Genomic DNA, 17,852 nt, shown 5'->3' on the forward strand with positions numbered 1-17,852 from the left:
TTTTTTTAAATCAAATGGGAAAAGGTGTTACAAAACATGAACTAAGTTGGACCTACAGCTGTTGCTTCATATAACAATATATAATATATACTATTATCATAAGCAACTGATGCCATCTGTTCCTTTACGACATGGAAAACATGGGAAAACCCATTTTTCTTATGAATTCACATTCCATTCAGAAACTAGCACTGATTCCCACGACACTTCCAGTGTATGTTATTTAAACCCTTGCTGATTCATAGTTTGTCCTGTAGCAGTATTGTTTTTAGCATTATTACACTGTCTGGTAACTGTTGGCTTCTTCTTTTGGCTAATGTTATGACCAATATCAAAACTCACTTGATGTTTGTGTCAGCCTTGCACATATTACTCAGGGACTCAAATCACAGAATATGGCATGACCCTGAGCTCTAGTTTTGAAGAGCTTTTGGATTTTCTGTTGGGCACTTTTAATATTGCACGTTGTTCTTGTGTTTGGATTTGGATTGTATTGTTTTTTTATTCCGAGTTTGTCTGTGTGTCTTTAGCTCTATTTCCTGTCTTTGTCCTGTTTCCCACCTGTGTGATTATCTGACCCTAGTATTTTTTACCCGTGTTCAATCATCCCTGCCTCCCTTGTGTATATAAGTCTCTGTGCTTCCTTTTGTCTTTATCTGTTGGCTTCCAGCTCTTTTGGTTTTCCTAGTGTTTCTCCGTATTCAGATTTTTTTGACCTGGCCTTCTGCAAAAGCCTTGTTTGGATTAAATTACCTTATTGTTTTCTTTTCTAAACTTGTCTTTTGCATTTGGTTCCAACTTCATACCACACCATGACAGTTAAAATGGAGCTAAGAGCTTAGGTTCATGACAGAGTATATGAATTACTGTGTGGTTATGGGTAAAGGGGTGGAAATTGCCCAAGGTGGTAACATACCTGACTATGAGAAGGATTTTATTTTTAGTGCCAGTCCACATATGTTGAACAAAATAAATTAAAACACCTTCATCAATCAGTGGTACCAAACTGGTACCTTGCAAAACACCAATGTAGGGGTTGCTGTCCCTGCACGGACATAATCTTTAGTAACAGTTTTATAAAAAGAGTGAAAACAACAAGCATAAATACCAGATACAGATTTCTTATCAAATGACTCTCAGCTATAGGGTAGTATGTCATATAACTCCATGGACACACTAGCCATGCCATTGTTTTCCCAGTCAGCTTCTGAAACATCTTGCCTTGCCTCTACTTCTGTCGGCATTCATTGGGGATTTGTAGTGTGAACAAAACAAAACAGACCAGCCAGTAGACACCATCTCCAAAGGATGAAAGACTGAGAGACTGAGAGCATTGACACACTGAGTTTCTTCTGTTTTATTTCAGCATATGGATGTTTCAATTCTGCCATACGTGCCCGAGGGGAATTCTCCCTTGAGCTAGCTCTTCCTCTTTCTTCTTTGTGCTCCTCCTCAGGGATCACTGGCCCCCTCCACCACCGCTCCCGTCATCCCGGGCATGCTGGCTGGGAGCCTTTTCCTTACTGCGTCCTCCCCTGGCTTCTGTCACCAACCGCTGTCTGAGTGTCTCAGCTGAGTCCCTATCTCCCCGTGGCTCCCTGCTAGCTCCGCGGTGCACTGTGCCAAATGTGAGGTAATTAAGACACACGAGTCTCCGCCACACGGTTGGGAAGAGGATTGAAAAGCTCATATCTGTCAGAAGCGGCAGCATGCAGCTCATTTGCCTGTTTTCAAATGTGCTTCAAGGACTGTGCCAATTACTGTGTGCATATACTATAGGCAGCAAGTGACTCGCATGGCAAAAATCCATAGGGATAGTTTTTGAGGCTTTTGCATCTTGACGATGTTCATGGATTTGACACCGAACTATCCTTGGACTACATACTGGCTTATAGATATGTACCTTGTGTTGAACATCTGATACAACCCTGTCATGATATTTCACTTGTAATAAAATTCACATAACAACCAGTAGTGAATTTGACCTTTTATTAAATCTCAGCCAGTAAGTTTCCCACTTCTGATAAGATTATGGTTTAACAGCAGGTACATAACGGCTCCATAAAAAGTCTGTGAAAGCTGTAATGAAATTTAAAAAATGAAATTTCCATTTAAATGCCTCATGCATCCCACAGACACCTCTAGCAGAGAATGGATGGGGTGGGTCACTCTGATTTATGTGCCTGCTAAACCTTTAATAGAATTTCATAAACCTTGGTGTTAGTGGATTTAATGTCACATGATGAACTAAATGTGATTTCAGAGTGTTTCCCTGCCTTGAATACAGATGAGAGGGGAAGTTTGCTTTTTTTATTCTAGAATTTACATTGATATTTACATCATTAAATATACTCTCCAACACTGTAAGTTGCTTTTGTAGTATTCAAAATAAAATAAATCCTGCATACTTTTCTATTGACAGATTGGCTGTGTTTTTTATATACTTCACTCTGAGGCAGCCTTTCATTTCCATTCATTTATTTGATGTATGAAAAAGATTAAAGCAGGCTTTTGAAATTTTATTGAGGTGTGCAATATATTTCTATGAACACCGAATGTAACGCTATTATTTCATACTAAAGGAATATGAATGGAAAGAAATAACTATCGCAACTATGGTTTTTCATTCCAATCCCTATAAAAATGTAAAATCCTGCATGGAATTAATTTCAAGTCTGCACCCTAGTATCTAAATATGGTAACGCAACGGGCAAAATGTAATACAGACTTGCGGTTCACTGTGCAAGTTAGGTTCAAGAGCATGGTCTGAAAATAAACGGCAAACAAAGCATTTGGTTTCTTATAATTGATACCCAGTCGTTGCCTATGACTGTTGCCATTTGTTAAATGTAAATTATTTGGGCCATGCAAAACCACTGGCATGGGTGTACTTATAACAAATAGAGAATTACCTCACATAAATACTAGTTACATCATGTAAAGACCTCTTCCGGTTGATTCATAATGAAGCAGTGTGAGTCACTCCCCCTCCTGTGTTTTCACACCGATATCATATTCCCTCCATGCCTCACTCTGTGGGGGGTTAACAGGCTGGCTCGATATGTGAGAACACCTCGCTCCATCCGATACACTCCCTTCCCCAATCCGTAATGGCCCCGGGGGAAACTTCATTATTTATCGCTATTGAAGGGGCCTGTCAATTATAATACCTCAGCACCCCTTGTCTATAACCCCACAGTCGGGGCCAGTAGATTGAATATCTGTAGCATCTATCAGCGATAATTCAAGCACCACAGCATGTTCAAAGTTCTCAGAACCTGCATCTAAACAATGTGGAGGCAATTTGCCGATATGGTCAGGGATTGCCGAGAACGCTGTGGTGTAATGTGCAGCAGGGGAATGGAGTCCGTGACAGCTCAGAGATGTAGACATGGTTGCACTTTATTCCTCCAACCAACAGCTCATGGAGTATAGCTTTATCAGCCCATCAGAGCTCCTCTTGGCATGCTAAAGCTTTCCCATCCAATGGTTTTTCAAACTGGAGCCTAATCCTAAATTTGACAGGGTGCTGATCCCTAGGAGACTGTGGAATATTATATTCATAATTATGTTTTAATTGGTCTATAACCACCTCAAACTAAGAACCCTTGCATTTTCATTAGCTTAGCTTTACCCCTTCATATCTACATAGGTAAAGGGGCCTCTTCACACCCTGTTGCAGCTCAGTGTTTTTACACTGGCCCAGCTTGGACAAACCAATCCCATTCGACTGTGACGCTCAGTCATTTATGTTTATGGTTTTCTATTTCCTGTTTTATTTTGTAGCCCCGCTGTCACTGTCTTGTTTCAGCTTCTCACTTCCTGTCGTTAATTGTCTTCTCAATCCTCATGTGTTTCACCTGGTGTAATTGCCCCGGCTTTCCTGCTTTGTATTTAAGCCTCTGTTTCCCTTTGTCTGGTGTCGGGTTGTACTAGTTGTTTTCTCCCCACGTCGTGAGAAATGGTTTGTTTGTTCCAGCGATTTCGACCAGCTTCTCCTGCTTCCTCGTTCCTTGTTCTCAGTGCGCCTTGTCGCCAGTGTTACTTTTGTTAGTGTTCTTGTTTTGTTTTTGTCTTGTTAAAGACGTTTTTGTATATTAAATCCCCTTTTGTTATAACCTCTGCATCTTGGGTCCATCTCCTCCTTCAAACCGTAACAGAACAACCCGACCAAACTATGGACCCAGCAGAGGTTAGTTTTTTTAGTTTTCTTTTCTCAAACCCTTTTGAGGGAACCCGCCTGGCTTTTGGTGGACCCCGCAGCCTTCAACAGAGGTCTGCAGTTGGTGGCGGAGGTCGGAGCAGTAACCCCGCATCTTTAAGGCCAGCTCGCAGGCGCCACCCTCCAGCCCCATCCGTAGTCCTGTACGCTGGAAGCGACAGGGTTTTTTGGGGACCCCGCAACCTCAAGGGGTTTCCTCTGGCTGATTGCGGACGTGAGAGAGGGGGGATCCACAGCCGAAGCAGGGACCAGCATGCTCACAGGGACCAGCCACCTACAGTCCCGACTGGGTCGCAGTCTCCAGCTCCACGCCAGAGGCTCCCAGCTGATGTCTCTCGTTCACCGACGTCAGTGGTCCTCGCAGCGGCGTCTGCTGCAGCACCGGCTCCAGTCCCAGCTCCACGCCGGAGGCTTCCAGCTGATGTCTCTCGTTCTCCGACGTCAGTGGTCCTCACAGCGGCGTCTACTCCAGCACCTGCTCCGGTCCCAGCTCCACGCCGGAGGCTTCCAGCTGATGTCTCTCGTTCTCTGACGTCAGTGGTCCTCACAGCGGCGTCTGCTCCAGCATCGGCTCCAGTCCCTGCTCCGCGCCGGAGGTTCTCGGTGGACGTCCTCTGTTTTTCGGCGTCGGAGATCCTCGCGGTGCCAGCTCCGCACCCTGCTCCCGTGCCTGGTCCGCGCCGGAGGCTCTCGGCTGACTTCCTCTGTGTTTCGGCGTCGGAGATCCTCGCGGTGCCAGCTCCGCACCCTGCTCCCGTGCCTGCTCCGCGCCGGAGGCTCTCGGCTGACGTCCTCTGTGTTTCGGCGTCGGAGATCCTCGCGGTGCCAGCTCCGCACCCAGCTCCTGTGCCTGCTCCGCGCCGGAGGCTCTCTGCTGACGTCCTCTGTGTTTCGGCGTCGGAGATCCTCGCGGTGCCAGCTCTGCACCCAGCTTCGGTCCCTGCTCCTGTGCCTGCTCCGCGCCGGAGGCTCTCGGCTGACGTCCTCTGTGTTTCGGCGTCGGAGATCCTCGCTGTGCCGGCTCCGCACACAGCACCTGTGCCTGCTCCGCGCCGGAGGCTCTCGGCAGACGTCCCCTGTGTTTCGGCGTCGGAGATCCTCCCGGTGCTAGCTCCAGTTCTTGCCCCACGTCCAGGGTTGAGGTCGGAGCTCTTGCCCTCTACCCCTGACTGGTCTTCGGTCCACCTGCCCGTGGAGCCCCCGTGCTGGGCTCTGGACCGCCCTCCTGAGCCTCAGAACTCTGTCCCGGAGCGGCCAAGGCGCCGCCCTCCTGGGGAGCTCCCGTGTTTGGCTCCTGACCGGCCTCCAGGTCGTCCAGCGGAGCCTCAGAACTCTGTCCCGGAGCGGCCAAGGCACCGCCCTCCTGAGGAGCTCCCGTGTTTGGCTCCTGACCGGCCTCCAGGTCGTCCAGCGGAGCCCTTGAACTCTGTCCCGGAGCAGCCAAGGCGCCGCCCTCCTGAGGAGCTCCCGTGTTTGGCTCCTGACCGTCGTCCAGCGGAGCCCTTGAACTCTGTCCCTGAGCGGCCACGGCACCGCCCCCAAGAGCCTCAGAACTCTGCTCTTGTGCGGCCACGGCGCCGTCCTCCCGAGCCTCTGCGCTCAGCCCCGAAGCGGCCACGGAGCCGTCGGGTTGAGACTATGTACTTTGTCCCGGGCCGTCCTCCTGAGGAGCCCCCGTGTTGCGTTCCTGTCCGGCCTCGGGGCCGTCCACCTGAGACATTATGCCAGGTTCCGAAGCGGCCACGGAGCCGTCGGTCCGAGAACCTGGGCACGTCCCGGAGTCCCTCCTCCGGTTCCCCCCTCCTCCCTCCCGATTCGGTGCTCGTTATGGACCATCTGGGATCCGGTCCTTGAGGGGGGGGTACTGTGACGCTCAGTCATTTATGTTTATGGTTTTCTATTTCCTGTTTTATTTTGTAGCCCCGCTGTCACTGTCTTGTTTCAGCTTCTCACTTCCTGTCGTTAATTGTCTTCTCAATCCTCATGTGTTTCACCTGGTGTAATTGCCCCGGCTTTCCTGCTTTGTATTTAAGCCTCTGTTTCCCTTTGTCTGGTGTCGGGTTGTACTAGTTGTTTTCTCCCCACGTCGTGAGAAATGGTTTGTTTGTTCCAGCGATTTCGACCAGCTTCTCCTGCTTCCTCGTTCCTTGTTCTCAGTGCGCCTTGTCGCCAGTGTTACTTTTGTTAGTGTTCTTGTTTTGTTTTTGTCTTGTTAAAGACGTTTTTGTATATTAAATCCCCTTTTGTTATAACCTCTGCATCTTGGGTCCATCTCCTCCTTCAAACCGTAACATAGACGTTACATTTCCATTTTAGTGATAAATTAAAGGCCACCGTAAGTTGCCATTCTCAAGGGTAATGAGTTGCTCATGGCCTCCTTCTCATCCAGCATTAATGCTGCTTTTATACAATATTTTTAGTACAAACAAATACACCTTAAAAGCATTACTCAATCCTCAACCACCTCCAGACACTACAGCTGATACATCTTGGCTCTGAACCACTTAAGGACATCCACTCTCCCCCAGTTGAGGACACAACACTGTCCATGATCAACCCTTTCTCTGACGGCAGCATATAAGCAACACAAACATTTACCGATCCTTCTTCGCTCTGTCCCTCTCCACTCCTATGGTCAATAGCTTATCACCTCTTTCCCTTGGTCCTCTAGTTGAGTAGAAAGCATAAAAAAAACATGGAACAGCCCTACTACATGTGCTTCTCCCTCTCCTGAGGCCAATTGCACATCATTTCTCCCGTTTACCCCTCTCACTGAGAACAAGGTATCAGAGAGTTTGACTGGCAGCCCTGCTATTATATGCGCTTGACCCTATTTCCACCAACTTCCTCCTTACCATATCTTCAACTATTGCTCCAGCAATCACACGTGTTAAATGCTTCACTAATTTAAGGAAGACTCACTTGACCCGGCCCAGGTCAAGAACTATTATCTAATTACCTCCAATCTTAACTAAGGCAATTGAAAGAGCTGCTGCAAAATCCCTCTTACTGAATGGCCTCCTTAATTCAAATTAGAGTGGCTGTAAGAGGGCCCACTCCATTGAAACAGCTCTGTTATCTATGATAGAAGCCCAAAGGGCAGCTAGAACTGCAGCTCAGTCTTCGTTTCTTATCTTGCGGACCGATCAGCAGCATTTGATACATGAAGCAATCGCATACTGCTCACTATTCTCTCCAAATATAGACACCCACATTTGGGGATTCTTTCAATGTGTAATGGAATTGACAAACATGTTTGTCCCGTCCCCTCCTCACAGGGGTGCCACAAGGCTCCTGCTGGGGGCCCTTCTCTTTGCAATATGCACAACCTACTTTGTGTGAAATAATATACTTGCATTGGTTTCTCTTATCAATCCTACACAGATCACATACAACAATAACTGTGATTATCACCAGATCACCCCAGTTGTGCCACTTTCCACGATACAACATAAGAAAAAATCAGGCCTTACCCAACGTTTGGAAAAGGCCATGGTTTTCTGTCACCTCCACTACTACAATTCTATTGCCCTGGCAAGCCTCGCTCCAAGCTGTGAAATACTCAGATAGTCCAGAATGAAGCCCTGCGTCTTCTCTTCACCTAGCACCCATCCACTTGAACTTTATCTTATGCTCCTCCTTGGTCACCTCACTCGATGTGGCATTGCTTCTCGAATGCTACCAGGGTAGGTGGGTCCCTCTCTATTTCTCTCTTGGAGACTCACCTCATCCAAGAGCAACTAACGCCCTCTCACCTCTAACAGCCTAACATGCCGAGCTTGAAAGTGTTTTATTAAACAGACTCAGCACTTTGTACTCACTTCAAGGTCTCTAGCTGTACTGAAGTTTTAGTGCTGTCCATCAGTTGTAAGTCGCTCTGGATAAAAGGAGCTGCCAAATGAGAATGTAATGTGCTGTGTGGATGATGGAATTTTCATCTTGTTCCTCCACTTATTTTTGCAGGTTTGCCTCTTAATTTCTCGCCTCTGTGTTTAAGACATGGTAAAAATGTAAATTTTAAGGTTTTGTCGATCCATCTCTCCTAACTTTAACCCTAACCCTAATTCACTGAGAGCTACAGGCAAAGGATGTCTCATACTGATTTGTTATCAGTGGATGCAAAACTAGTGAATTGATTAGGTTCTTAGGCCTACTGTAAATTCATAATGATTACTGATTATCACAACAGGAGACATTTATCTGCCTGTAATATGATCAGGGCTGCTAAACTGGGCTGCTAGCCTGATGGCATTTGCTGGGGGGTATACATGTGTTTCCATTTATTATGTGAATGTGTGAAAATATTACTCACATTGCAGACACAAAAGTTTGTTCAAATTGAGACATGATGGGGACCTATCTCCCATTAGGGAGATAGGTGGGCTTTGGCTAGGACTCTGGTTTGAAATTATGGTAACTGTTGGTAGAGCCAAATAAAACATTTAAAATGTGAATGTCATCCCTGAAGAGACGAAAACCGACATCAAAATCAAACTGTCTGCATCAACAGACTAAATAAACCCTAATCATTCAGGCAGAATCCATGAAAAAATAGGAGAGAATGACATAGCAAATTAACACCAAACTCAAAACACACGCGCTCCCTGTTGCCTTTTCAATTTTTCATGTGCTGGAAATAGATTTGGAGATGGATCCCAACCCAGAGCTGATCATTTTTAATTTGATCCCTCCCATGCATCATTATTTGCACAATGCAACTGCAGTCATAGCTTGTGTGCTCGGAATGGAGAGTCTACATTCAAATTCTGCACACAATACAAAAATGTCCCCACCTCGCATACAACAAAAGGCAATCAGTCCATTTGTTTTCCCACACAATGACCTGTGGATAATAGTAATACGGGGCTAGAGGTGGATGGAGAGAAAAAGCGGCCGATTTATCTGCCTTTCCCAGTCTTTGCCTCTTAGTTATGAATAATAGATTACAGATGAGAGCTGGAGTTTGCCTTGCAGGGAGCTGGGTATAAAGCGGCTTGAGGTCAACACGGCACTGCCAGGATCTGTTTTTACCCGGGCCTATCCTAAGCACTTGAAGAAGTATCCTCACAACACCCTGAGCATGACTATTTATAACAACTGCTTTATCACTCAAAGCAACCCTGTGAAGGACACGACAGTCAAAACACAATGTCGTGCTTTTCAATATGATGAACTGCTTGAGACAGCTCTCCCTTGTCCTTCCCCTGCTAAATATCTGTTAACCCAGTGCAGTGCTCTGCTGTCGTGCACACAACACATGTTACCCCCTCCGGTTTCAGGCTTGGCCACCTTGAGTGACAATGGCTGATTACCAGGTTAGAGTTTTATGGAGGAAACAAACATCCAAACGACTACCATTGTGTAATTTAATAAATGTAATCTGGGCTGAGAGGCAAATTAAACAGGGAAGCTTGAAAAGAGAGAGCTGTTTGATTCAGAGGCTCAACACTGTCCTTTTAGCAGTGGATTAACAGCTTTCAGATCGGCGCCATGTCTTTTAATGAGAGAGGGTGTTCACTGCTCTCGTTTGGACATAATAAAAAAAAATCAATCTAAACTAAACATCGTGTTCAGTTCCCAATGTGTAAGCTGTGACGGAAAATAATACAAAAGGTCTCAAATGTAGACAAGCTTATAATTCAAAGACTGGGACCAAAGTCAAAATACAATTGAACTACCAACCTCTGTTCATCTGCTAACCCAGGAGGCAGAAAGAGTCCACAGGGATGATATATTTGGGGCAAAGTTCATTTTATTTCCCGGGAGGGCATGGCATTTTAAGTCATTTTATCTTGGATGGACTTGCAGAGGAGGGGTGAAGTCGGTGAGGTAAGGGGCCAAGAAGGTGAGGATTTAAAGTTGTTAAATGGTCTTTTTCATCAGGGAACCGCTCCCTGGGGAAGAGCCGGAGGACAGAAGAACTGGATTTCCAGACTCAATTCTGAACTTTAAAGGACAATAAATATTCCTCATAAAAAAAGAAGGTAACATTACACTTCTTTAATTTAACTCTGAAGAAAAGACTAGCTAAACAACAAGAGGGAAGGTTTATTCACTTTCATTATGCATGTAAAAAACTCTTGAGCTAGCTAAATAAACCTAAGCTTCAGAAGCAATCTGCAGATGGGATGTTTCAGCACATGGTGGATTCCACATTCATCAGGCACCCAGACTCCACTTGAGTTTATTTGTGTACAGGACCCCGTTGACCAAAAGATGATGAATAACAAATCTAAAGAAGGGAAAATCCGCATGAAGAAGTCCTTGTCTCAACTGATGCATACAAATATCTGCACTTACTTTAATGAGCTGCGATAAAAGTTGCCCTGCTGTGTGGTGGGCAGCATCTTGATTAATGCTTCCCGTTAAGCATACACTCCCGTGCCCGAGCAAACATCTCAGCAGCCTTGCCAGCCCATTGTCCCCGGCTACCTGCCTGCAAGGACTCTGTCTCTTCTCCTGCCATTTTGAACTGCCAAACTGCGACTCTCCAAATCCCTCTTCCTGTTTAGCTCGCTCACTTTCCACCGCTCAGATATTCCGTTTACTCCACATTTTCTTGCATATTCCCCGCTCCCGTTTGTCTCAGAGATAAAGCCTTCGTCCCCTTCCCTGCAGGTGCTGGAGGGAAGGGGACAAATAGCCAGACAAATAGCTCCACTTGTTTCAAAGTGGCCACAACAGAAGGACAATGATAAGAGAGCTGTCTCCCCACTGTCATTTCCTCTCTCGGCCCCCACATCTCACATCACTGTAATTGACTGCAGTGTATCGGGAAGTGCTATTGTTCCTCGGGATACCGGAGAGTCTTGTCAGGAATTGTAGGTTGCCTTGTCATTCACTGACCTCAGCGTATTTTTCCGGTGGTATTTTGGAAAAGGCTACGATGTGTGTGACGCATGTGTTAATGTCTCAACACCCAGGGATAGTCGTTAATTCAGTCCTTGGCTGGAGGACACTCGAGCCTGTGAGTTGTGTAAATGAGGGAGAAGAAAAACTGCAGCTCGGTCTCTTGTTTGGGTGAAAGGCTCGGCGAGTCAGTCTTTACAACGCAGCTTCTCCTCCGCTCCTCGCTGGTTCTGCTGCAGCTCAAAGTGAATGATAAAACAGCAATGTCACACTCTCTTACTTTACCTTCCAACAGCCACTTAACCCCTAACTGAGCAGGGCTTTACCACGAAAATAAGATCTTCTCTACTTTTTACAGGAGCACAATGCCTCACCTCGGTCTGGATATCTTGGAATCTGCTGCATATTCAGAAGGAGAGGCTCCAGAGACGGGTCAAGTGATAGAGGTTTCTGATCATCTCTCCATATTGAAATTTGTCTTGATCCCTGTCCCTGTACTGAGTGCTCTGGTCCTGGCCCTGCTCTCTCCTGGACCTTATTAACACTTTCTTAATGGTTATTCTGCAAGAGTGCTTAGCCAGCAGGTCACCCGTGCCAGCTCCCCAGAACCTGACCATCAATTTGTATGAGCAGGTACACTGTGCCTGCTGTCAATCAAAATCGGCCACCGAGTAAAACGAGAGCAGCTCGGCTGGATTCTCAGTCCCTAAAAGTGATTTGGGGCCACAGATTGCTCCCTGAAGTGGGACCTGCTTTCAAAGTGTTTAAAGAGGACGTTTTGTCACTGAAAGAAGAAATATATCTTTGGTAGGAGAGAAACCAGTCATGTAGAGGGTATATTTTTATGGGACACATTTCGAGGGGACTCTTAGGGTTAGAGTTAGGGCTAATGCCTAAGATGGTGGTCATGTGACCCAAGGAGGCCAGATTCTGCCTTGACTATTTTTAGTAAGAGTAGTGGAGAAGCAAACAACACAGCTGTTGTAACATATTTAGTGACTATTTTTCACAGCAAAAATAAATTATGTAAAGTTTGTAGAGAAAGATTAATTTATAAATTTGTTTTACAAAGGAATGAATTGTTTTCAGAAAATCCAAAATAGCAAATTCATGGATGTTCCTGCAATATTAATTATTTTTATTTGAATTTTGAAAGCCACATCTTTTTTACTCATAAGATTTTGGTTTGAATGGATGAATCCAGGTTATAGATAGATAGATACTTTATTGATCCTAGGGGAAATTATGTCAGACTTAAACATGCTGCCATTCCCCTGCAGTGGAGTTTAGGCTCCTACCATGAAATAGCTCCAGGAGATTCTTAATAACCTGAATATATGTTCACATTAAAAGGCTTTTTGAGATATAATAAATACTGAGGAGAATGAATATAGACATATTGATGAAGTCTATCGTATCTAATAGCTTATTGGCACAGTATCATTACGGCACGGTGCAGAGTGTCAGGTTCAGAGCAGGGCAGCAGTTTGAAGATATACCCGAGGCCACTGATGGCACATCTGTCCATCCACGTTTGAGGAGTATATTTATTTATTATGAATTATATATGGCTGAATCCAGAATGACCTTAGAAGTGATTATATTCGATTTAAATGCAGCAGTAAGAACAAAGTAGATTTAGCATAGAAGCATTTGCACAGTTTCCATAATTCCTTCTTTGAAATGACCCTTGAAGCTGCCTGTCAAGTCTCTGTTGTTCTACAAGATGACTTAAGGGATAATGGTTTTATTTCAGTGTAGAAAAGCTTTGGATGTCACAATAATAGAGTGAAAAACACATATACTCATTTAGAGCCTGGAAAGTTGACTCTAGGTTGAAGTGAGTAAGAATTACACTATTTGATTTGCTGGAACAATGTGAGTCTTTTGCATCAGAGATCTCATTCACCATCCTCGGCTCGGTGATGCGTCACAGCTGTTCGTAGCCACTGTATGAATCAGCTCCCGTCTGCGCCTGATTCTCCCCGCGTACCTGAAACAACACCGAAGGTTTTCGCGGGCGGATGTTTTCGTCGTCTGCCTCATCAGCCTGGAGTGTTGATTACATGGGCTGCAAATGATGATGCTGCTGCCTGTGGGCTTGTTGTTCCGCGGCCTCTGATTCACTGGGAGAAACGGGGGATGACTGTCTCGCAGAAATGAAGAAGTGAAACACAGACGGGAGCTTTTTTAAACCCTGTCATCTAGTTCTTCACAACAGGTGAACGAAAAGGCCAAATAAGAGGCAAACAGCTGCTAGTGTGTCGGAGCAGAACCAAATGATTGGCATTCGCATTGTTTGCTTTTATTCCCCCCCCCAAGTCCTTTCCCTTGATAGTCTCCACGGCCTCTTCCTACTGCAATGTTGTGCGCTACAACTCGCCACGTCAACACAACACCAATTAGTGGCTCTTGCTCTCGTTAATGTGCTGAAATTTGCACTGTAAATAAAAGTTGTGTGATAACATCCCCCACTAATTCCGATGCTTCATAAAAACAATAATTGTCTGCCATGAAAACCAATTTGACTTGGTGCACGGGGCCGAATTATAAATTGGGCTTAGCAAGGTAATGAAGTATAGCACACGCTAAGTCAAGGATGGAGGCTTTGTCTGAAGTAATCACTTCTCCGGATGCTGCGGCTTGGCTGCGTTTTATATCAACAAGACTGACATATGGAAAAATAATTAAAATGGACGCATTCAACCAATAACAGCTGCCGAGCGGCATTTTGAATACACTATCGTATTTGCGTGCTGGCTGTCAATCCACTCCCCCGACTGAGGCCGAGAATTGGTGTTGGGGTTGTAATCCAGTAACATCAGTGGCAGCGGGTCTCAATCTGCACGCTCCTCTTGAACTCCCAGCGCAGGGAAATATGTCCGACAACGTGACAGTGATTTACAGTGGGGGAGTTGGAGCCTGTGACAGTGAGCGAATGGAAAAGTACACTGCAGTTCTTCTGTGACAAGAACAATTAATATAAGGATGCGATTGGGCCTCGGGCTGCGTCGGGCCAGAAGCGATGATGCGGTGTGGCGCTGCGTCCCCACTGCCAGCAAACAAGGCAGCTCCAGCTCCCTCTTATCTATCTTATGAGATTACGTTTCCCGGAGAACTTTTATACAATTACTGGCGACTCCCAAGCTTCAAACTGAGTTCTGCAGTTTTTACACCCAAGGCAGTGTAACAGTGCGGTACCCATCTGACAGCGGCACACACACACACACACACACAAAATCAGCGAGCATCCTCATTAGTTTGGCTCAGTTTGACAGAAGCCTCAACCTCGCTGCCTCCTAATTTTGGACAAGAGGACAAAAGAATACACAGGAGCAAAGGAATGTGTGAGGCGGCCGCATCGATCTGGACAGATGGCCGAGGGGACGGGAGCAAGGTAAGCAGCTGTGCATGCTAAATAAAGTTCAGCGTTAGTAAAAGATTGTCACCCTGAGAAAACACAAGGCCAGAGATAAGAAAAAAAGAAAATGGAGGAATACGTAGCAGTATTTCTGGTGTTCACCACTGTTTGGTTACATTTTGAGCAAAGGGAGATGGTGCAGGGAGCAGATGGACACACCCTCCCTCACACTACACCTGACTCCATTCTGTTGCACAGGGATTCAGAGGGAATCATGGAAGTGAGAAAAGCAAATGGTCTGTGAACTGCTGTGAATTATAAAGACATGGGGGTGTTGATTGCTTTTGCAAGAAGCACGTGTGGAATTCATGCCTTCATAACAGATGTTTCATCTGAACTGTACTTATATCATATTTATTTGGTTCCATATTTAACACAACTAATTGCTTCCATCACGTGTAAAATGCCCAAATAACAAATGTAGCTCTTTGTGAGTTATTCACTGTTTTGACATTTGATAAATCACACCTGCCCACATGTGAATGTAATGTGATGTCGTGTTCCTGAAATTAATGTTTCCAACTGTGCCTCACAAGGGTAGATGGGGTCGTCCACTAATCAGAATGTCGGTGGTTCGATTACAGCCCCCCCGTCCTACTTGCCGCAGTGTCCTTGAGCAAGATACCGAATCTGGCTGCTGTCCCGGCAGTGTACGGGTGATATGTTATGGAGAAAGTGCTGCACATAGTTTGATTGTGTGTGTGAATTGCAAAACTGTGCTATAACTGGTCATCAAGACTAGAAAAAGCTGTCTATTAAAAACCTATATAAGCACAGACATTATACACAAAGTTTTATATCTAACACGTGAAAGATAAAGTGTGACAATCTCATAAACCACTGTGTATTTCAGATGAATTCAATTCACATTCGCTTTTTACCAGAGGGGGATTTTAAGTTTAAGTAACATCAAAAACAAACTATTATCGGCCGCAGCTGCAAAGAAAAGGAATCGATTGAACGTCTTCCTGTATCCTCAAGATGCAACCACGAAAAGGCAGAATTCAATGCAATCAAATAGTTTTTTTAATGAAGGGTGTGACCAAAACCTTTCCCTCAACTAGAAAATTGTGTGTCTCTAACACTGCGACAATGCCGCAGTGTGTGGATGTTTCTTTGCAGCTGACAGAACTCAAACAAAAGGACCTACAGATGATAAGTATTCAATTGTTTCTCAGCAAGAAAGCAAAAATGTGTTCCTGAAGATTGTCTACATATGTATTTAATTAGCAAAAAATGTCCTGAAAGCAAGACTGAGTGAAATCATTCACTGTTAAGTTCGCTGTGGAGATGACGTGACAATTTCAGAAATGACTGATCTCATTATTCATCCAAAAATAATTGAAATATAGTTTTTGTCTTTGCTGATTAGTGACAACTAATTGCAATGAATGCTGCATTGTGGGATAATTTTGATCCACCACACCAGGTGTATAATCTCAGTAGATATTAAGACAGCACAACACATGAGCGGACTGTATTTAAATGGACATCATTTTTTATATATTGTGCTTTTTCTGATCAAAGCTCTTTACAGAACAAGTCTCATTCAGCCATTCACACACACACACACACACACACACACACACACACACGCACACACACACACACACACACACACACACACACACACACACACACACACACACACACACACTATAAAGAGTGACTAATTACTAATAAATTAAAGTCTTTGGGTGTTTGGGTGAACTTCACACTCATGGACATGGATCAGCTTTTGACAGTGACGGAGACTTCCTGCCACATTCCGAGCCGTAGGCGTGACTTGGGAAAAGGTTATTTTGGATTTATCAGTAAAATAAAGGTGACGATATTAATCCTAGCAGCTCGCTGTGTGCTGCTGGTTCTCTCACCTTCTCACTATATTTTAAAAACTGATCCGATGACAAAAACTGCCTCAACGCTGTCTATATCTTGTGCTCTATAAAAAAACATTGAATTTCTTAAAGCCGCTTCACAATAAAAGCCTATATTTGTTCCACTTTAGTTCGACAACAACACATATTCAAAACCTGGTAAGAGTGTGCGTGCATAGCTTGGAATTGGGACACAGCTAAAAAAAAATTTTGTGTAGCTCAGAGATGGTGACAACAAGTTCACGGCCCCATTGCTTAAAGTCGCTAAAAGGCATTTTATGAAATGTAGGACACTGCCAACTGCAATAGAGTCACACAGGGTGAGCGGAGGGGAAGGCTGTGCAGCAAAAAGGTAAATGTTGCCAAAGTAACTCAGAGTGAATTTGGATTTCAGCGTCCCCCCCCCCCCCCCCCCAGTGCTCGTGGCTGATCTTGTTAAGAATCCAGCACACGACTTGTTATTGTATCCAACCGTACAGATGTGAAGCATCCAGCTGCTCTGACGCACAGCAACAGCCCCTGACCTCACCTGTCCTCCCCAAGGGCTGCGCTGCAACACACACACACACACACACACACACACACACACACACAGCTTGCCATATAATTAACAAAACACACTCTCAATCTGTATAATTAAGCACCTTAACAGACGCATATTCTAGCCAGAGGACTCCACCATGAGTCCCAAACCTTGTTCTGTCAGTGCGGCGTAGAACGTACAGTATGTACTGAAAGAGCTCACCAGAGACACAGCAAAGAAGACAACATCTGTTTTCAGATTCATGTGGAAACTGAATTTTTTCCCACTGGCTGACCAGTGAAAATGTATTTGCATCTGTTTTTCTTTTTTTTTCTACGCATCGTTGTTACTCTCAGCCAGAGCAAACCAAGCTGTGCAAACCTCTTCAAAAATGTAATGAGGCCCGGTATGATTTAAATTCAACTGGACTGTTTACTGGCTGGTAACCTTAACACGCTTCCTCCTCCTCCTCCTCCTCCTCATCGCTGCAGCTTCACGGCAGCCCACGTGTTCCCCGCTCGGGAGGCTCAAATCCACCTATGGGTTTTTTGGCCGGGGGTCAAGAGACAGATTTTAGTGATTTACTGACAATTTCCAAATCATTAAAAAAGGGTGAAGATTAACGACTATGTGTTTTCAGGGAACCCTGCGCACATTGTAGGAAGAAGCGATTTATATCCTTCAATCAGTCAAGGAGAGAAGCATTATATTATGCAGCTGAGTCTGTTCTGCTTTTGTGCGTATGAAGAGTGCTCTTAACAGACGATGAGAGCACGGGGGAGGCTTGGTTAAACTGTTCATTTCCCTCTACCGCCCTGAAGTGATATATGCTAAAGATTACACCGACCAGCAGCAATATCCTAACCAAACTTCAGACCAGTGTTTCATTGATTTTGGGATTCAAACCACAGTAATACCTGCCTCTGGGCACAAGGCAGCTGAGCGGATCCACTGGATAGA

General features: G+C 45.0%; 1 protein-coding gene across 2 annotated transcripts in view; it reads right to left on the minus strand.

The window, feature by feature from the left end:
- LOC128426859 (protein shisa-6) overlaps window positions 1-17,852 on the minus strand; it is a 71,231-nt gene that overhangs the window by 39,481 nt on the left and 13,898 nt on the right. Inside the window, exon 1 of one of the 2 annotated variants that reach the window (XR_008333291.1) lies at window positions 10,523-10,834. The exons of the other annotated variant lie outside the window; for it this stretch is intronic. The gene's annotated coding sequence lies outside the window, so the exon portion shown is untranslated. Of the gene's footprint in view, window positions 1-10,522; window positions 10,835-17,852 lie in introns of those variants that run through there. 2 annotated transcript variants of the gene reach the window in all.

This window comes from Pleuronectes platessa, chromosome 21, assembly GCF_947347685.1.
Source record: "Pleuronectes platessa chromosome 21, fPlePla1.1, whole genome shotgun sequence".
NCBI classification, from domain to species: domain Eukaryota; kingdom Metazoa; phylum Chordata; class Actinopteri; order Pleuronectiformes; family Pleuronectidae; genus Pleuronectes; species Pleuronectes platessa.